This window comes from Bos indicus x Bos taurus, chromosome 6, assembly GCF_003369695.1.
Source record: "Bos indicus x Bos taurus breed Angus x Brahman F1 hybrid chromosome 6, Bos_hybrid_MaternalHap_v2.0, whole genome shotgun sequence".
NCBI classification, from domain to species: Eukaryota; Metazoa; Chordata; class Mammalia; order Artiodactyla; family Bovidae; genus Bos; species Bos indicus x Bos taurus.
Genome location: NC_040081.1, coordinates 37289143 through 37311564, shown reverse-complemented (window position 1 = coordinate 37311564; position 22422 = coordinate 37289143). Strand labels below are relative to the sequence as shown.

The following is a 22422-nucleotide window of genomic DNA, read 5'->3' as shown; positions in this document are numbered from 1 at the left end:
CTAAAGATTTGTCAGTTTTGTCAGTCTTTTCAAAGAGCCAATTCTTTGATTCATTGCTCTTTAAAAAAAAATGTTTTTAAAGTTTCAATTTTATCTCCTTGGAGAATAATCTTCCTTTGTAATATAAGTGACAGGCCTGAGAAATGCTGTGAGGTGCATTTTTTTGTTTGTTTTTATTGTGAGGGTCTTTAGTGAATAAGAACTCTCATTTCTTTGTTCAACAGCCTGTTCATCTTTATATACTTCCAGAGACAAATTGTTCCCAGTAGTTAAGTAGTTTCAAATAAACTTTTTTCTCTAATAAAATATCACAGACCTAAGTGTATTATTAAAGTTGTCAATGTGTCAACTGTATACCATTCACAATTTTTCCAATTGCAAAATGATTTTTTTGAAAAGTAGTTTAATTCCAATTTGGTTTCCGCAATTTGGATTAAAGTTCTTTACCATTTAGACACTATGTTTTCTGTGGGCTCCACAAGTTGATTCTAAACTATCAGCTAGGAAACTAAGAACAAACGTGCACATGTGTGCACAGACACAGACACACACATACACACACACACTCAGGAATCCATCTTCTTCTTCTTTTTCTCCATCAATAAATTTCGATGTGGTGATTTTGACTATCAGCCAGCTTTGGAAACTATTGAGATGGTTTCTTGTCCATCTATATACCTAACTTATCCGTCCATTAATTATCCTCTTTTCCTTACTCTAAAAAAGATTTAAGGTACTGTCTTAATTAAATATAGTCACTTAGGAAAGTAACCATTTAAGAAAATAAATAAAAAGATCAATAATGTAATAGTTAATCATCTTCTTTCCCATAGTTTTATGTTTTCTAAATTTTCTTGCCATGTATTAGTACAATTATAATTTTTAAAAAGACTGAATTTTTTATGGATTAAAAAATTTAATGGAGTTTCTTATGAGGGTTGCCCTACTTATATACTATTTCATACTTAGTGAGTTATCAGTTAACCAAGTATTTTTATTTTTAGGACTGTCTGTTCTCCCAGAGGGCTAGAAAAGAAAACTTTCACACCTATTACTTTATAGATTTCTGGTAAGATGGAAGACCTCTGAAATTCTACCAGTTTCTGTTCTTTGGGGTTCTGCAACAGCCTCTGGAGGAATGATGCATATTATCTTTATAGCCAACAACATTATATAAAACATAAAAAGGGCTTTCCTTCTTTGATTGGAATTTGAAATTGTAATCTAGCATGTTAGAATCTGTGTTAGAAGAATCATTTAAGGCTCCCTGCCCAATCAGCAGTAACACCCCAAGTATGTTAGTCACTCAGTAGCGTCCAACTCTTTGCGACCCCATGGACTGTAGCCCCCCATGCTCCCCTGTCCATGGAATTCTCCGGGCAAAAATATTAGACTGGGTTGCCATTTCCTCCTTCAGGGGATCTTCCCAACCCAGGGATCGAACCCAGGTCTCCAGAATTGCAGGCAGATTCTTTACCATCTGAGGCACCCGGGAAGCTCGAGTGAAATTTATTTATTGCAGTGGATTGCTTCCCTCTAATGGTGAAAAATAGTCATACCACTTCATTTTTAGTGTTTAGGTTCTTAGCCTCAAATAGTTTAAAAATTATTTCACACCATTGTTTGCTTTGATTACGATTATTACAATCTATGCTTTTGTGATAATATCACATGATATTGATGCCAAAACCATTAGCTCATGATTTTAACAATCAAAGCAATAACATCTAAGAAGTTATAGCTCATTACTTCTCTGATTTCTTTCTGACTCACTAAACGTTTCAAATGAAACAACTTATTTCTGATTTATAATACTTCTATTATTAAAATCTTGCAGAAATGCATGTAATTGTTACATCAGCCCTTATCACTAGATAGCATTATATATCAGTATGATTAAGTTTTTAGAAACACAAATTGCCATCATGTGGTTATAGCCTTTGGTGATAAACAGAGCAAAACGAAGGATTTGGACAGTTTACCACCAGATCCAGGATTTGATAAATAATTCATGCCTACAAAACACTTTGTCATTTTGAGGCAAATTGCTCTTAGGAAACTCAGTAAACTTTACTAAGTGAACTCAGTAAAGTTTCTAAGTCATCCTTTGATGTTCCTTTCATTTGAACTCAACAACTTTCCGAGGTAGAAGGGAAAGCATTACTATCCCATCTTTTCTTTATTTTTTTTTTCTTTAAAGGTTGAGAAACAAGCTCCGAGAGCACACAAGATATCAGTCTCAGAAATGGGTCAAGAATCATGGTTCCCACTCTGTGAAATGTTTCTGACTCAATATTCAATGTTCAACTGTGCATTTTCCACTCATGGGCTCTCAGATGTAACTCAGCCTGAATGGCTCCTTCTTCAGGATCTCTGCTACATTTGAATGCCCTTGTCCCCACTAAAGGGGATGAAAGAGGAGGATGAGATGGTTGGATGGCATCACCGACGTGATGGACATGAGCTTGAGTAGGTTCCAGGAGTTGGTGATGGACAGGGAAGCCTGGCGTGCTGCAGTCCATGGGGTTGCAAAGAGTCAGACACGACTGAGCGACTGAACTGAACTGTCCCCACAAGTCTCATCATATGAGAAATCTAGCAGGTCTTCTAGCCTCTTCCTTCTCTGTCTCCACTTGTCATCAACAAGTCTTGCTGAGTTTTCTGACCATCGTCCACCTCTTATTACCCCTTTGTATTACTGTCCTAGAGTTGCCATAGCAAAGTTCCACAGACTGCTTGGCTTAGACACCAGAAATCTATTTCTCACAGTTCTAGAGGCTAGATGTCTGAGATCAATGTGTCAGCAGGGTTAGTTTCTTCTCCTTGGCTTGTGGCCCACTATCTTCTTTCTGTTTCTCCACTTGGTCTTCTCTCTGTCTGTTTGTGTCCTAATCTCTTCTTTTAAGGACATCAGGTATATTGGATTAGTGAATGTGTGTGTGCTAAGTAAGTGACTTCAGCCATGTCAGACTCTTTGTGACTCTATGGACTGTAGCCTGCCAGGCTCCTCTGGCCATGGGATTCTCCAGGCAAGAATACTGGAATGCCAGGCCCTCCTCCAGGGGATCTTCCCGACCCAGGGATCAAACCTGTGTCTCCTGCGTTGCAGGCACCTGGGAAGCCCAATGAAGATTAGGGGCCACCCTAATGACCTCATTTTAACTTAATTACCTCCTTAAAGACCCATTTCCATATGCAATCACATTCTAAGATCCTGAGGGTCAGGACTTCAACCTAAGAAATTTGGGAGGGGGGCACAATTCAGCCCCTAACAACCCTGTTACTGTTCTGAACTGGCTGAGGGACGCCTCCTTTCAGCCTTACACTGTACAACACATTCCCACCTGGATGCTCTGCTCTAGTTCACCTTCCACAGAGCTCAATCCAATATACAAGTCTGATTGTGTAAGTTCCTTTGTTTCTAATCCTTCACCCGAGCCCCTATTCTTTGACCAGACAAGGGAAGACCTGGCCCTGCCTTTCTCACCTGCCTCTTCTTTCCACTCCTCTTGTCTGGCCCTCAACCTCCACTGATGCTAAAATACTTCATGACTAGGTCATGTTGCTTCATGCCTCAATGCTTTGGCTTATATTTATGCCCTCACCCAAGACCTTTTTCTTCATCTGCCTGCCTCTTGCTCATTCAAAATGTACAGAAAGTGGGAGCCTCCTGGTTCCTGCGGGCTGATAAAGCTCTGGCCCTCTGAGTGACCTGCAGGCATGAGCACATCTTAGTGCTTTATGAGTAACTAAGTAGGGGAAGATCCATATCATTGACTGTGGAGACAGTTTGTTCAGGAAATGATGATTCAGGTCTGACGCCTGGAATTTGCCTCTCCAAACAGCTCTCCTTGACACAGCGGCCCTGGACCAGGTGGCTTGTATTAGCCCCTGGGCAAGTGAAGTTTCTTCATGGTTTTCCACAGACACCCCAGGTTCTTCCCATTTATGGTTGGTTATATATGTATTTCTATTTTACATACATTTTAACTTAGACTCATACCTGTGAAGTTGGTACTCATTTGTGGAGATGTCAATTTATATTACCAGGGGATGTAGCTCAGTGGTAGAGCGCATGCTTCGCATGTATGAGGCCCCGGGTTCGATCCCCGGCATCTCCAGGTGGTTCTGTTTGGGCTTCCCTGGTGGCTCAGATGGCAGGAGACCTGGGTCTCCTAATTTATATTTCCTTTTCCCCAACCCTTTCTCTTTGCACGTTCCAGCTGATCTCAGGCTCCACATCTTGAGGCTTCAGTGGGGGATCGGGACAATGTGGAACACCAGGGGGCTATCACAGTGGCTTTACTGTCCAGTGATTTTCCAGGCTGTAAATCATGCCCAATATGCCTGATCAATGAGAGAAATGGCTCTGCTTTCACATTTTAACCAACTCCCACCTTATTGTAGCAGCTCATTTAACCCCCTCTAACCTTTTAAACGGAGAAGGCAATGGCACCCCACTCCAGTACTCTTACCTGGAAAATCCCATGGACGGAGGAGCCTGGTAGGCTGCAGTCCACGGGGTCGCTAAGAGTCGGGCACGACTGAGTGACTTCACTTTCACTTTTCATTTTCATGCATTGGAGAAGGAAATGGCAACCCACTTCAGTATTCTTGCCTGGAGAATCCCAGGGACAGAGGAGCCTAGTGGGCTGCTGTCTATGGGGTCGCGCAGAGTCGGACACGACTGAAGCGATTTAGCAGCAGCAGCAGCAACCTTTTAAAAATAATACCATGTAAGCACTTCCATGCCAGCAACTTTATTGGAAATGTTACCCCCACTCTGGCATGTGATTGCTAGTAATGATTTTATTTACAAACCCCACTGTCGCCCGTGTGAAGCTGTGTCAGGAACCAACTTTGCCCATCCCCCAGCCTCCTATTATAATCAAATGGAATATTTGTGTTTCATGTTCCTGGTGTGTAAACCACCCAGACAATGTCCTATTCATCTTTGTGTCCTCAGGACCCAGTGCTGGACACAGAGTAATGTGCTCTGTGCTCCCCAAACGTCTACTGCAAATAAAGTTAAAATAACCAGCTCTATAGGACAACAGGAGAGGAGTGTCCAAGTAAATATTTGGAAAGAGTTTTAGGGAGAAGCCTCTGGTAAACGAGGTGTGGACTGGAGATGAAGGTCAGATGGAACAAGATTAGTCAGGGGTTGATCATCACTGAAACTAGGCAATGGGACTGCATTATAACAGTCTCTCTCTGCTTTTGAATATATTTAAAATTTTCCCTAAAAAAAAACCCACCAAAAAATAAAAGACCCATTTGTTTATAAATAAGCACAAGAAAGACAGCATTTTTCTTTTTCTTTTTTGGATTTGTCATAATGGCCCTTAGTTGAGGAACAAGGCAGTGACTACCATCTCTCCTGGGAGAAGCCCAGATGAGGATGTCACTGGTGTGGCTAGTCAGTCCTTGAGGTGGCGTCACTGTTTCCTGAGAATAAAACCTTCATTTGGTTGTAGGAGGGAAGGGTTGAGTAATAAAGTGATTGTTGTTATTGGCTCAGCTTTTGTAAGCAGCTTCATTTTTAATGATGGTGTGAGTGGATTACAGGAACTGGTGGGATTGTCTGAAATGTAGAAGTGGAATTTACCATTGCAGGGGGATGCCATGAGATTCGACACTGGTATATTCATTAGAAGTTACAAAGAAGACAGTGAGATAGAAATAAAAGAATGGATTTGGTATTTTATGTGAAGAGAGGGGGATGAAAATCAGTAAATGATGTATACTACGTGGGACATGCAGATGGCATCCAAAAATCACAAGGTTGGACATTGTGCTACAACATCGATGAACTTAAAAGTATTGGGATAAGTGAAAGAAACCAGTCACAAAACCCACAAATAGTATAGTTCCATTTATATAAAATGTGCAGAATAGGCAAATCCATAAGACAGAAAGTAGATTAATGGTTGTCTAGGGTCAGGTTCGGATAAGGCAATGGCATCTCACTCCAGTACTCTTGCCTGGAAAATCCCATGGATGGAGAAGCTTGGAAGGCTGCAGTCCATGGGGTCACTGAGGGTCGGACACGACTGAGCAACTTCACTTTCACTTTTCACTTTCATGCATTGGAGAAGGAAATGGCAACCCACTCCAATGTTCTTGCCTGGAGAATCCCAGGGATGGGGAAGCCTGGTGGGCTGCCGTCTACGGGGTCGCACAGAGTCGGACACGACTGAAGCGACTTAGCAGCAGCAGCAGCAGCAGCAGCAGGGTTAGGCTGGGAAAAGACTGCTAACAGGTACGAGGTTTCCTTTTGGGGTAATGAACTTGTTCTAAAATTATAGTGATACTTGCACAATTCTGTAAATTCACTAAAAACCATTGAGTCATACACTTTAAATGACTGAAGTTAATGGTGTATAAATAATTCTCAATAAAGCTGTGAAGAAATGTTGGGGTTTGGGGATAAGAGAATTTTAAAAAATTGTCTTATCCTGTCATCATGTACTTGCATTATCCTTTCCAGAGACAATACACAATGTATTGTGACTGAAAGTTAAAATCCAGCAAGGATGTATCATATTCACCAATGACAACACATTTTTACTAAAAACCCCAGAGAATGTGTTTCTGATACTCCCAAATTGAAGACTCTTGAAATTAAGTTCAATCAGTTTTTCATTAAATGCTTTACAGTTAAGCACCTAGTGGTGTGGGGTGTGTTTGGTTTTCTAGCAGATGCTTCATGGTCTGCTGCCACCTTCTTTTTCCTCTGTTGCTGCATCAGGGAAGAGGTTGACAAGTAGAGTTCTTAAGCTAGCCAGTCCCCCAGGGTGGGGGATCAGTCCCTCATCCCAAATAGGCGTTGTCATTCTCCCTAAATCACCACGGCAGCCCAGTCATTATTGTAATTGCTGTTCCATTGTAGTTTAGATGATAGAATGGTGTCAATTTCTTGATTTGATCATTGAATTGTAGTCATATAAGAGAAAGCCTGGTGGCTCGGTTGGTAAAGAATCTGCTTTCAATTCAGAAGACATTGGTTTGATCCCTGGGTCAGGAAGATTCCCCTGGAGAAGGGAATGGCAGCCCACTCCCATATTCTGGCCTGGAAAATCCCATGGACAGGGGAGCATGGCAGGCTATATATAGTCCATGGGGTCGCAAGGGTCAGGCACAACTTAGTCCGACACAACCACAAGAGAATGCCTTAACATTTTTTTTAAAGAGGTAAAGAGGTAAGATGTCTGCAACACACTCTCAGTTGACTGAGCACAAATGTATGCTCGCACACAATGGACACACATGTCTCTAAGGAGTATGGTACCCCTCCCTGGCTGTACCCCTTGTGATAAAAGGGGCTGATTGAATTACTGGGAATCACCTGATTTATGGGGACTGATTTAACAATAGGAGTCATGTTACCCAAGACACTGATTGAATCAGTGCCAGCACCTCCCCCGCAACAGAGACAGCGAGTATGTATGCAACCGTATATAGAATATGGGTACACAAAGTTCCTGTGTACATAATAACAATTGTATATGTAATATGTGCCCACAGAGGTACTTTGGGTACACAATCATATATACAACAGTGTATATGCAGTGTCCACAAAGAAACTTTGGGTACCCAATGTGTATACACAACTGTGGACACATTGTGTGCAACTTTGTGCACACAATGCATATACACAACTAAGAACCACAGGTGGGTGCCCAGGCCTCCCCTTGGGCATTCTCCCATGTCTCTGTCTCTTCTTCTAAAGATACTAATCAGATTTGGACCTGTTCTAATGACCTCATTTTAATTTCATTACATCCACAATTGACAATTTACAAATAAGTTCTTATTCACAGGTACCAGGGAGTAGGACTTCAATATATCTTTCCAAATTAATTAATTAATTACTTGGTCCTGCTGCACGATTTGTAGGTCTTAGTTCCCACACCAAGGACTGAACCCGCAGCCTCAACAGTGACAGTGCAGAGTCCTAACCACTGGACTGCCAGGGAATTCCCAATATATCTTTTTACAGGGCATGATTCAGCCATAATATCACTCATGGCAGGGAAAAGGAGACAAAGACTTAAGCCAGTTCAGAATAGGGAGTTAGAACCGAATGTCTTGCAAAACCTGAAAACCAAAGGGGTACAGGGATCTTAGGCATTCTGGCAACTCTGCTGCCTGGAACAGTCTTAGCCCAGAGTATACATGTGCTCATTTGTTTAACTGGATACAGAAATAAATGGACACTGAGTGAAAAGAGGAGAGAGAGGAACAGACTGAGATAAAGGTTGGAGAGAAGACTTAGGACATTCACTCCCTAGGTCTTCAGAGACCACACCTAACTCTCCTGTTTCACAAAAGGGTGGGGGAATGGTTCTCATATTTAAATTCCCTCCTTGACCCCCAAACCTCTTAAATTTGTGACTGTAACCACTAATAGTGAGGGAGAGTTTGAATGGGTCTCCCAGAACTCAATAGGTCATCTTTTGCCCATAAGCCATCTTTGAGCTTTGTTTTCATCGCTTTTTAAATAAATGCAGGATGAGGTATTCCTTCTGCTCCTGCACTCCCAGTTCAGAGTGCTCTAATTTACACCATGATGCTGTTAGTAAGTTTTAAAATTTTATTTATCTTTTGTAGTCAAATCATAGTCTGTTCACTCAAAATTTGTAGCAAGGACATAAGCTGGTCACGATATTGGGCACTGTGGCAGGAACAAAGAGAAAACACGCGAGGCATCTGCCCAATGGAGCCCAGTTAGGGAGGCAAGTATGTTGCAAGGAGTGTGAGTGCCCTGAGGGCAATGGTCAGTTACAATCTTGCTACTCAGTGTGGTCTCTACCCCCTCACCCCTCCACCCCTCCACCTCACCTGCATCATTAGCACTGTCTGGGAGCCTGTTAGAAATGCAGGACCTCAATCCAGCTCAAGACCTAAATCAGAATCTTCATTTTAACAAGATTGCTAGCAGGTGACATATATGCACACAGGAACTTTTGTCCAGGAGATAGAAATGACTTCCCAGTAGTGTCCAAAGATAATATCAATTCAACCATCATCACCAGAACAAGCGGAGAAGGCAATGGCACCCCACTCCAGTACTCTTGCCTGGAAATCCCATGGACGGAGGAGCCTGGTAGGCTGCTGTCCATGAGGTTGCTAAGAGTTGGACACGACTGAGTGACTTCACTTTCACTTTTCACTTTCATGCATTGGAGAAGGAAATGGCAACCCACTCCAGTATTCTTTCCTGGAGAATCCCAGGGACCAAGGCCTGGTGGGCTGCCATCTACAGGGTCGCACAGTTGAACATGACTGAAGTGACTTAGCAGCAGCAGCATGCTTTAAAGCCTTTGCATTGCCTAGATGGTCTCAAGGCTAACTCTCTCACCTCCATTTAGTCTTGATTCAAATGGCACATTCTCACTGAGGTCTGCCAAGTCTATCTTATTTAAACTTTCAACTCATTCTGTCCCTTACCTTGTCTATACCCATAGCTCATACATAGTATATAATTGTACTTGCTTGTTATTTTCATTTTTCTATTGTCTTCCTCCCTCTCCAACCTTCCTCAAAGACTATAAACTTCCACATATCAGAGAAATTTTAAAATTAATTTTGTTTACTGATGAATCTTAAATTCTTATTAATACAATAGGGCCTAGCAGTGTGCAGAAGTTCATGATATTGTGCTAAGAGTATACCTTAACCCTTTCTTCATTTAGTTTCCAAAAAACCTCTATTGGTCTCATTATCAATAATTTCTCTAAAATACTTATTTGAAATATAAGTATTCCACCAGATAACTCTACAATTGATTGAGCTTCAAAAAATAAACATTTAGTAAGTCTTTATGGGTGGAATCATCAAAGTGATAATTGAAATGATAGAATCCTGGTACTATACTTGCAATATTACCAATATTCTTTAAATCTTGTAAACTGCAAGGCCTTTTAAAAACAGCAACATAAAAATACATGTAAGATGCAGTGAGCTTCTTAAAACCATCATCATTTTCTTTCTGGGTTTCTGTCTGTAAGATAATAATTCTTCTGTGCTAAGTGTGTGTTCATCTCTTTACCTAGTAAGAGGTCCTGAACATAGGAGCTTCCATTTATCAGCAACTTGCTTTATTCCAAGTGCTGTTCTAGGCCCTGAGCACATGAGAGTAAATCACATATGTGTCCTGCCACCAAAGAGCTAGTGGGAAGAAGGGACACAAAAGAAGTAATATATTATGAGGGAAATAAAAGTCAGAGGGGCTGCAGCAGAGAACATGAGGGTGAGAGAGAGAGGAGAGCAGATTGAGATTAGCCCGGGTCCTGCGTGATGTTAAGGCTGGAAGGGCAACGGGGAATGGTTCCAAGTGGGGGAATTACGGCTGTGCTGCAGAAAATAGAATCCGGGAAGGGCCGAGTTTGTATAAGGAGACCACCTGGTACAATGTCACAGGGGTGCAGATGACACTGGTTGACTAGGAGGTCCACTGGGAATTGAAAGGAAAATGGTTGGTTTTGTTTTTTTTTTAAGTTTAGATAGTAGAATAAACAGGATCTGTGATTGCTAACATGTGGAGTAACATGGTTGTTGTTTAGTTGCTAAGTTGTGTCGGACTCTTTTTTGACCCCATGGACTGTAGCCCACCAGGCCCCTCTGGAGTGGGTTGCCATTCCTTCTCTAGGGGATCTTCCTGATCCTGGGGTCAAACCCATGTCTTCTGCATTAACAGGTGTATTTTTTCCACTGAGCCACCTGGGAAGCCCCGAAGTACCTTTAGGGGAGGGAAAAATGCAATCTTCCCACGTACTTGGGTAAGGATATGAACAGTTGTAAAGCCTTCGTAAAATGACTTAAAGAGGTCATGGGAGGAGCCTAAAAATAATGTGCATACGCTAAGTTGTGACTGACTCTGCAACACTCTGGGCTATAGCCCTCCAGGAGCCTCTGTCCATGGAATTCTCCAGGCAAGAATACTGGAGTGGGTTGCCAAGCCCTCCTCCAGGGGATCTTCCTCTAAAAGTTATGCAAAGTGGATTTTATTATCTCCATTTGCAAAAACAGTGCTTAAGAGGAGAATAAACTCCCTGAAGATCACAACAGCCAAAAGAGGGAAAGCTGGAATTCAAATGCAAACCTATCCTATTATAAATCTTTCTTTTTGACACATTAAGAAAGTGTGAAGATGTAGACAGGTGCCTTGCCACCAAAGTGAGGGTAGAACTAACCCTAGGAGTAATTATACTCAGCCCATGTTCAAGAGATGAGCTGGTGGTTCAGATGGTAAAACATCTGCCTGTAATGCAGGAGACCTGGGTTCTATCCCTGGGTCAGGAAGATCTCCTGGAAAAGGGAATGGCTAAACACTCTATTATTCTTGCCTGGAGAATCCCACTGGACGGAGGAGCCTGGCAGATACAGTCCATGGGGTCACTAAGAGTTGACACAACTGAATGACTAACACTTTCATCTCTTTAACCACCATAAAAGAACATTTTCCCTCTTGTCATTTACTTTTTCTGTCTATGATTAGAAATAGTCTTTGTCAAGTGGGCTTTGGTCAAGTCCAATATTCCTGAATTAAAAAAAAAAACTTAAGGTGTATTGAGGATGGACCAGCGCAGCTGCCAGGCTGGGGAAAGGGAGGGAGGGTGGAGGAAGGGATGAGAGTTGACGTTAGAGCCGGAAGCCGCTAGAGGGCAGCAGAGCACTGGCGGAGCTTACCTGAGGCTCCCTGTTACACCTCCAGGCTCTGAGATGGGGTTGCCAAAACCCAAGGAAGAGCCCAAAGAGGAGGGTTGGTTATCCTGAGCCACTAACTCTGGCTCAAATTGCCTCGCCTCACAGAGCGGGCAGAAATCTGCCTTCGGCATGTGATGGGGACACTTCCAACGTAATTGGGTTGCCCAGTTGCCTAAGAGGCTGGCGGACTGCGGACTGATGTCCTTTGTTTCTCTAGAGGCAGGATTCGGGACCCACAAATACCTGGCTTGACTCTGGCCTGCCTAAGTGAGTGTTGGTGTCTGAAAAACAAACGGGCTGGGATTTGTGAATGTGGAGCTTGTAAAAGCCTTGGTATTTAGGCAGGCGGGCTGTGCTTCTCTTTGCCCTTTCTTTCTCTGGAGAGTTCTCCCCAAACTTCCTTCTTCCTTTTCCATCTGAGCCTCTTCCTCCTGTCCCCACATCCCTGCCTGGTGGATTGTAGCAACACTCAAATACAATACTTGTATAATTTACTGTTTCAGCAGGTTGTACTTAAATCTCCAGAGTTTATTCATTTTGCATAACCTAATTTTTGTAACTTGTGTCCAGCATCTCCCATTTCCCAGGCAAGTTCCTATCTATGAATACTTTCTTGTGTTTTGTGAGTTGGTCTTTAGTAGATTTCACACATAATTGTGTGAGCTTCCCTGGTAGCTCAACTGGTAAAGAATCTGCCTGCAATGCAGGAGACCCAGGTTTGATTCCTGGGTCAGGACCATCCCCTGGAGAAGGGATGGGCTACCCACTCCAGTATTCTTGGGCTTCCCTGGTGACTCAGCTGGTAAAGAATCCACCTGCAATGCAGGAGACCTGGGTTCAATCCTCAGGTTGGGAAGATCCCCTGGAGAAAGATTAAGGCTACCCACTCTAGTAATCTAGCCTGGGGAAATCCCTGAGGTCACAAAAAGCTGGACACAACTGAGCGAATTTCACTTTAACTTTTCACACATAATTGAGATAATATACTATTTTCCTTTTGGTGTTGACTTTTTCCAGTTAGTATGCCTTTCCAGTTCACTCATATTGTCCCAAATGGAATAATGTCCTTTTTTATTGTTTTGTTTTTTCTTTTTTTAAAAAATTATTTAATTTTACTTGAAGGACAGTTGCTTTACAATATTGTTGATTTTTGCCATACATCAACATGCATCAGTCATAAGTAAACATATGTTCCCTTTCTCTTGAACTTCCCTCTCACTTCCCACTCCTCCTTTTTTTTTAAGGCTGAAGAATATTTATTCTTGCTATGCTATGCTAAGTCACTTCAGTCGTGTCCGACTCTGTGCGACCCCATAGACAGCAGCCCACCAGGCTCCCCCGTCCCTGGGATTCTCCAGGCAAGAACACTGGAGTGGGTTGCCATTGCCTTCTCCAATGCATGAAAGTGAAAAGTGAAAGTGAAGTCGCTCAGTCGTGTCTGACTCTTTGCGACCCCATGGACTGCAGCCCACCAGGCTCCTCCATCCATGGGATTTTCCAGGCAAGAGTACTGGAGTGGGGTGCCATTGCCTTCTCCGATTTATTCTTATACATCACATTTATTTATTTATGCTAGACACCAGGGAAACCATAATAGGATGGCACCTCAAATTTCTAGATGCTTAAATAAAAAGTAAAACAAAAACTGATAACATTAAATTTTAGTGACAATGGAGAGAAATAAAAATTACCCTGTATAGCTTATGGGAGTTTAAAAAAATACATCCAGTTAGGGAAACTGATTGGCTTTTACTTATAAACTTAAATCTTTTTGTTGTTGTTGTTTACTCGCTAAGTCATGTCTGACTCTTTGCGATCCTGTGGACTGCTGCCTGTCAGGCCCCTCTATCCATAGGATTTCCCAGGCAAGAATACTGGAGTGGGTTGCCATTCCCTTTTCCAGGGTATCTTCCCCACTCAGGGATCGAACTCGGGTCTCCTGCATTGCAGGCAGATAGATTCTTTACTGACCGAGCCACCTGGGAAGCACCAAATCTTTATATCCTATTAGAAAAAGTAAAAGTAAACACAAAGCAATTAACTTCTAGAAACAACTCTCTGAACTTCTAAGATAGTCTTTTACTTTCCACATTCCTCCAGCTGTCTATGGGTAGCTTCTCTTGTATGCAAACAGTAAAAAACAAAAATCAATGATAGAGAAACAGAAGAAGAGAAAGGTGAGTCACGGTATCTACATCCTCTTGGTTATTATGAAACCCCTAGTGCCCAAATCCCAGGGTATTGTGAAGATTAAAAACATAGGCTTACAATAAAGTTGGCATGGCAAGTTTTAATGACTGCTATCACCTGTGACCTCCTTTACAGATTCTGTTGGTCTGGAAGGGTGCATAGTTGACACACAGCATTGGATTGGATTCAAGTATAACATAGTTGCAGGTAAACAACATAATTTATAGAGATTACAAGTAAACTTGTTCTAATTACATTCTTTTGGCAATTCCAAAGTGAATACAGGGTTATGCAAGAGGGCTGGCAGATATTTTTGTGGTATGAGACTTGAGTCCAGCTTTTGGTTTGAGGAAAGGTAATAGAGTCTGTGTGGGTGTGTCAGGTCAATGCAAACCACATGCCCCATTGCTGTCTCTGCGTTAGCGGCTAACCGGGAGACAGAAGGGTATATGAAAACGGAGAAGGAGAATATCATGTTTTGGCCTCCAGGTGGGAGCTTATTTTTTTCTGAATGTGTCAGGCGACAAAGGATAGGGGAGTGTGGACTTTCTGCATTTTAAGGGCCTCCTGCCCCTGAGCGTGCAGGTAGCAGGTGAAAGTTCTATGCTGATGCCTTCAAAGATGTACAGGTGTGATTTCCCTTCATACTATCACCTGAGAAAGAAACCTAGAAATGGAGGAGGAAGAGGAAGAAATGGCAGGTTCTCAGGTAAAATTTGTGATCTGGATCAGCGGCTGTGTCCTTTTTTCTTGCTGAAATCCCATGTGTTTAGAACTTACTCACTTTTACTTCTATACCTCTGGTAGGCCTCCCTAACACATTTGTTTTTAATGTTTTTGCTTTTCTCCTAATGGTAGCCAAAGTTAGATCTTTAGGATATTCCTCTTTTATATCCCATTGCTTTCTGTCCAGTTTCTCCAACCAGGCTTCCTTTTCAGCAGGGGTCCCCAACCTCCAGGATCTAATACCTGATGATCTGAGGTGGAGCTAATGTAATAATAATAAAGTGCATAATAAAAGTAATATGCTTGAATTATCCCGAAACCATTCCCCTCCGACTTGGTCCATGGAAAAATTTTCCCATGAAACTGGTCCCTTGTACCAAAAAGGTTGAGTACCACTGCTTTACAGCATAAAGAATTCCCACCGTGAATTACTGATGTGCAAATGTTGAAAATGTTCCCTCTTTGTCTTATTGATTTTGCGATATGTTGATAACACAAGATTCCCACTGAATGTGAGGTTGGGTCCTGGGATAGCAGTGAAGAAGGAGAATATGTAATATTTAGGTCCTGTCTGGGTGCAGTATCAGTCTACATAGACAAGGATAATGAAAATGAACCAATAGAGCTGATTGCTGCTGCTGCTGCTAAGTTGCTTCAGTCGTGTCCGACTCTGTGTGACCCCATAGACAGCAGCCCACCAGGCTCCTCTGTCCATGGGATTTTCCAGGCAAGAGTACTGGAGTGGGTTGCCATTGCCTTCTCTGAGAGCTGATTGCTATATGGATAGAATAACCCAAAGTTCTGAAAAAGAGAGAGAGCTCCCAATCGCATCAAGGAAAGACTTCCTGTTTAAAATACACAAGACTACAGGACATGATAGTTATACGTGGTTTAAATATGTTTAACCCTGTTCTCATGATTAGATGAATGTTTTTTGGTTGGCTTTTTTTTTTTTTTTTGCAAAACTATCCCAGCAATGATGATGGTCAGAGATCGATCTATCCCATTACAGCTAATGTTAATTTTGTTCACCTGATTCAAGGGTTCTGCCAGATTCCTCAACTGAAAAGCTAGTGTTGAATCCCTAGGTTAAGTAACATGTTCCTTTTTGTTTTTAATAAGCAGATTTTGCTCTTTCTAAGCTGAACCCAGTCACTTTTTTTTAGGCAAAGAAAAGAGCCCTTGGAGGTGAAGAAAGGGAGACAACAGTCATTCACCAAGATAGGTGGGAATGAATAAAGCAGATAGCACAGGGGTGATGTCTAAAGGTGAAGGAGGGCTAGGATATAAAATGTTAGGGAAGTTCTGATTCAGTGGAAATAAAATTAAGAAGCCTAGAGTTATGTCTGTTGCTGTCCACAGAGGCACATTTCCTGCTCCACTCATATCACGCTCCTAAGTTATCTAAGGGGAATTTTCGTTTTGCTCCAGTGATCATCTATGGCCATCAGAATGAGAGCCAAAGGCTTCCCCATGGCTCATGTGGGCCTGCATGTTCTGACTCTTTCTCTATTGCTTTTGGGGGCCTGAAAAACTCCGTGTATATACAAAGTTCTTTTATGAAGTTTATGTTAGGTTTCTCCTCCCTTATCTTTGGAGGCGTTTGTCTCCTCGAGGCACTTACATTCTATTACAACACTAGAACGTGAGACAGACTGTTCCCTGTTCAAGTCTATGTAAAGCAGGCTTCCCTATGGAAGAGACCCTGTATTAGGTCCAGAAATGAACCTGGGAAGCCTGGGAACCCTGGCCTCACAATAGGATACCCTGGGCCACTTTGTTAAGATATCACTGATCCTGGGCCCTGCCAAAGACTAACTGACAGAGTATGTAGGGGAGGGACACAGGGTATGGTAGTTCTAAAAAATACACAAATGTTCCCAATGGGGAGTCAAGGCTGAAAGTGACTTTGGTGAACCTTGCTCACCAGAATTTCATGTCTGTATAAATCACTTATGAATCCCATTAAAAACTGATAGGGGGTCTTGCACTCAGGTGTTGTGACTCTCCAAGTCTGGAATGAAGGTCTTAATTTACACTTGGAGCAGCCACTGAAGTTGCTTCCCCCAGACCTCATTTCCTGCCAGCATTAATCTAGGGAAATCAAGAACAGTGTCTGAGTGCCTTACACACAACCATCCTATCTGAACACAAATACTGCTTGTTCCCAGTGATGATCACTAACAACTTCTGAAAAGATGATATTCTTGGCTCATCACTTTTGAATTGAGTGGGGACTAGAGAAAACAGTGAGGTCCGAGCAAAACCATTATGGGGAAACATTTAATCATTCATGAAAGGAATGTTTCTTGAGGCTCACAGGTAGGTGAGGATCACTGCATGCAGGACACTGTGCTAAGATCCTCAGAGTTGATTGTCCTAATCTGCTGGGTATTCTATGTTGGGAATTGGGTGTTTTTATGTTTATCTTTCCCAGGGGGATTTAGATGTCTGGCTTACCTTCCTGGGAATAGAGATTATCTTTGTCTCTTCTCTTTGCTTATCATCAATCGTAAAGATAAAATCCACCCATAAACTTCATATCCTTTGCTCTCCTTTTCCTGAGTCAGAGCATCAGAAATTGTGAATGCCAGATCCATTCACAACAGTGGCAGCGTTTGCAGGAACTCTGGTCTCTGAGCTACTCTGAGAACAATGACCAAGAAATGGGAGTAGAGCCGTGGTAAGACTTCTTTTTTGGTTGTGTAAGTGGTCATTTAAAAATAATCTGAATTGACATTTCCAGTTAGACTCTGCAAGTCTGATTTTGTAAGAGGGACTATATTCTGGGTGGAAATTCTAGAGCAGCAGAGCTGTGCCTGCAATGTTAACCCTGAAGTATGAAACAGGAATCTGTGGCATCTGATGGACTGCGCGAGAGGTGAGATTGCCCAGTGCCTTATGAATTTATATTATTCAGGGTGATTCTGGATGGCTAGTCCCTGATTCCAGTCTGTTCTTGGCTTGTATGCCTTGTTCAGTTCAGTCGCTTAGTCGTGTCCGACTCTTTGCGACCCCCTGACTCGCAGCACGCCAGGCCTCCCTGTCCATCACCAACTCCTGGAGTTTACCTAAACTCATGTCCATTGAGTCAGTGATGCCATCCAACCATCTCATCCTCTGTTGCCCTCTTCTCCTCCTGCCCTCAATTTTTCCCAGCATCAGCGTCTTTTCAGATGAGTCAGCCCTTTGCATCAGGTGGTCAAAGTATTGGAGTTTCAGCTTCAACGTCAGTCCTTCCAATGAACACCCAGGACTGATCTCCTTCAGGATGGACTGGTTGGATCTCCTTGCAGTCCAAGGGACTCTCAAGAGTCTTCTCCAACACCACAGTTCAAAAGCATCAATTCTTTGGCACTCAGCTTTCTTCATAGTCCAACTCTCGCATCCATACATGACTACTGGAAAAACCATAGCATTGACTAGATGGACCTTTAATGACAAAGTAATGTCTCTGCTTTTTAATATGCTCTCTAGGTTGGTCATAACTTTCCTCCCAAGGAGTAAGTGTCTTTTAATTTCATGGCTGCAGTCACCATCTGCAGTGATTTTGGAGCCCCAAAAAATAAAGTCAGCCACTGTTTTCACTGTTTCCCCATCTATTTGCCATGAAGTGATGGGACTGGATGCCATGATCTTAGTTTTCTGAATGTTGAGCATTAAGCCAACTTTTTCACTCTCCTCTTTCACTTTCATCAAGAGGCTCTTTAGTTCTTCTTCACTTTCTACCGTAAGGGTGGTGTCATCTGCATATCTGAGGTTATTGATATTTCTCCTGGCAATCTTGATTCCAGCTTGTGCTTCTTCCAGCCCAGTGTTTCTCATGATGTACTCTGCATAGAAGTTAAATAAGCAGGGTGACAATATACAGCCTTGACGTACTCCTTTTCCTATTTGGAACCAGTCTGTTGTTCCATGTCTGTTGGGGGCCAGAGTGAGGTACTCCGCCCGTGACAAAGGTCATGAGGAAGGAGGCTCGACATACGCAAAGGCGGGATCGAGCCTCAGGAGTCCCCCTGGAACTCCTCGAGCATCTACCCCCATAACCAGAGCCTGCCTACTTTACTACTTTGTGCTCTCACCTACATCTCTGACTTTACGGGGGTCTGTCCCCCACCACCTCTTTCGGAGAAGGAGTTAACCTAGAGCTCCAGTTAATAATAATTCCTGGGCGTGATAAGAGTGTTTTAACCTACAAACTCCTCTGAAGTTTCTCTAGCCTGCCTGACAGGCTTGTCCGGCCACATGTGATTGCTCACAGCCTCCCAACCGTGAGAGGCACAAGATGCTTTAAACCTTCTAAAAACAGGTTCCTTAGAAAAGTTAGAAAACTATTAGTATAAGTATAATGGGCTGATTAGAAATTGTATTGGTGAAGGGTTTTTCATTTGTTGAGCCAATGTTTGTTGCTAAGTCTCCACATCCCCTGCCCTTACACACATTAATGAATATATAGAAGAAATAAGTATTAACCTTTGATATTAATCACGTTAGACCTTAGGCTAAGTAAATTCTTTCCTTAACTAAAACCCACTACACCGTCACCCTATAGGAATGTAACTTTATTTGGGTGGTGTCTGTTTTAAGAATAATCACCCCTGGAGAAATAAGTGTCCTGGTTGACTGACCGTTGTCACAAGGAGAGGATCGTAAATTGTCAGCAGGCCCCCCCTGGCCAGAAGATGATGTAACACCCCTAAGACCTCTGTATACATTTGTGTGAAGCACCTGACTTTGATAAAGGTCAGGACTGCTGTCCCCACGTGACTTTTGTATAACATCTCAGTGTATAAAAACAGACTCTGGAAAATAAAGAATTGGGATCAGTTTCTCGAAATACTGGTCTCCCCATGTCGCTCTCTCTCTCACTCTGGTTGAGTCTCCATCTGGAGCGCGGAACCCACCATGCTTACTAATTATGCCCGGGCTTCTAAGATCCGACCGGGGAGGCCTCAGTGTCTCCTCTCCTTCGGAGAACGGAAGGACGCCTGCGGCCTACGTAAGTGGTGCAAACTTCTTGTCTTGAAGTTTTATTGGTCTCCCGCGTAAACCAAGCTACTCAGCCTCTTTTCTCCACTGAATTTTCCTACTGAGCTATCCTTATTCTATTACTCTTTATATCTTTAATTAATATCTAATTGAAGCTATTGTATCCTGACCCTCGCTGACGCCGTCCCCGCTTCGAATACCCTGGATCAGCCGGGGCAGGACCCCGGCACATGTCCAGTGCTAATTGTTGCTTCCTGATCTGCATATAAGTGTCTCAAGAGGCAGGTCAGGTGGTCTGGTATTCCCATCTCTTTCAGAATTTTCCACAGTTTACTGTGATCCACACAGTCAAAGGCTTCGGCATAGTCAATAAAATAGAAATAGATGTTTTTCTGGAATTCTTTTGCTTTTTCCATGATCCAGCAGATGTTGGAAATTTGATCTCTGGTTCTTCTGCCTTTTTGAAATCCAGCTTGAACATCTGGAAATTAATGGTTCATGTATTGCTGAAGCCTGGCTTGGAGAATTTTGAGCATTACTTTACTAGTGTGTGAGATGAGTGCAATTGTGTGGTAGTTTGAGCATTCGTTGGCATTGCCTTTCTTTGGGATTGGAATGAAACTGACCTTTTCCAGTCCTGTGGCCACTGCTGAGTTTTCCAAATTTGCTGGCATATTGCGTGCAGCACTTTCACAGCATCATCTTTTAGGATTTGAAATAGCTCAGCTGGAGTTCCATCACCTCCACTAGCTCTGTTCGTAGGGATGCTTCCTAAGGCCCACTTGACTTCATATTCCAGGATGTCTGACTCTAGGTTGGTGATCACACCATCATGATTATCTGGGTCGTGAAGATCTTTTTTGTACAGTTCTTCTGTGTATTCTTGCCACCTCTTCTTAATATCCTCTGCTTCTGTTAGGTTCATATGCATTGTTAGTGGTATGCCCTGTATGCATTGTTAGTGGTACTAGATTCAAGTCCTCATGAATTTCACCTGCAATCCTTGTGAAGCTCTGGGCTAAAGAAAAGGCAAAAACATGGAGAAATTGTCAAAACCCCTAGGAATAATAACACAGGTGAGAAGGAAAACTGGTCTATGCTACAGATTGTGGTACCAACTTGCTTGAACTGTGAATTCAGGTGTGTGGACTTCATTAAAATGGGATTCAAGACTGGTGATCTTGAGTGCCAGGATGGTGAAGGGAGGAGCATATGACTGGATGTTTGGGCCCTGGGAGGGGCTTGTGTGTTCTAGAATTTCTCTGTGCATTGCTCAGCAGGTGGTGGGAGACTCTGATAGTGTGGGCAGTATGGTGTTACCATCAAGGGTGATGTCTGGTCAACTGAGGATATAGCTATGCTGGTGTATTGTTGGCATGAGTGAACAGGGGCAGGGAGATGTGGGGAGAAGCTGCAGCTGAATGGGGTCTTGAGGGACTAGATGAGGCGAGTGTTCAAAATGAAATATGGCACTGTGTGTTAAAATATTAATTTATGCATATTAAAATTTTAAAGAGCTAATTTGAGCCTACCTGTATTCCTTTCTAACAGCCTCAAAGCAAAGATGGTTATGAGTGCTTTATCCGCAGGAACTAGGGAAAGGTTTTTGTAGAGAAGACACCAAATCAAAGCAAGGATAATATTTGACTGTATCTTAACCAGTCACCTTGGTCTTGGAAAACCTAGTTGGCTGTGTGTGATTGGTTATTTTTAATTTATCTTCTCAGATTTAAAATGTCTTGACTCTGCATTAAGTTTTGTTTGCTTAAGAATGAGAGTCACCTCAGCCTAATGGTCTCTCTGTTTAATTACTTCAACATTGGAAACACCATAGGTGAGATATTATACTTTCTCATTTGCTCGTGCAGCTTGCTGGATCTTAGTTACCTGATCAGAAATCAAACTCAGACCCTTGGCATTGAGACAGCAGAGTCCTAACCACTTAACCAGCAAGGAATTCCCTTTACTTGGATTTATTGTTTAAATATTTTAAAATCTCATATTTTATAATTAAATTTGTTCCTATACTTCATAGCGTTTTTTTTTTTTTTTGTCACTGCCATAATGTATGACCTCACATTTAGCAGTTTAAAAAACATTCTACAGTTCATAAGTTAGAAAGCCAGTGGCCTTGGCCGGGCTTTCTGGTTAGGGTCTTACAAGGTCAGAAATCAGGGTGTCATGAGGCATAGGTTCTTATTTGCAGCTTCCCTGGGAGAATCTACTTTAGGACTATTCAGGTGCTAGGCAGAATCCATTTCAGTCCAGTGGTTTCCACGATCACACCTTGCACACAGTGGCCCTGAAGGAGAGAAGAATGATTGTGTCATTGTTTACTCGTTTGTTTCTCTAAACCTTTACTGTGTGTTCAGTTGAAGGGGTCATCACAAGTATTTTATGTAAGTGAGGTTATTACCTCAAAGTTTCAAATCAGAAACTATTGACAATTAGCTTATGATTTGAATGCAAGTCATGGAATTAGTGAGTAGGAGGAAAAATTAGTGACCCTCAGTCCACCTGCTGCATCTAGAGTCACCTCTCCTCCATCCCTGTACTCTATCATTCTCTATTGCTCTTTGTGACCTCAATATCCCTGCCCCTGTGACCTCTGGATATCTCCAGAACTAATCCTTCCCCTTCTAGACTTTATTGCTCTCCCACTTCTCACTTCCATCCTGTGCATTTTAGATGTCCATCCTCATGGGCCCTCTAGCCCCTGGATTCCAGACCTCTCAACCCAGCCTTCCTCTCCTTCTATTGCTTCCAAACCTTTGATCATTCATATCCTCATTCTCTTTGTCCTTT

At 42.5% G+C, this 22422-nt stretch overlaps 1 non-coding gene across 1 annotated transcript; it reads left to right on the top strand.

The window, feature by feature from the left end:
- The first annotated feature begins 4049 nt into the window (after positions 1-4049).
- TRNAA-CGC lies at positions 4050-4121 on the top strand. The gene has a single exon. It is a non-coding gene; the product is annotated as a tRNA-Ala (tRNA).
- The last annotated feature ends 18301 nt before the right edge of the window (positions 4122-22422 follow it).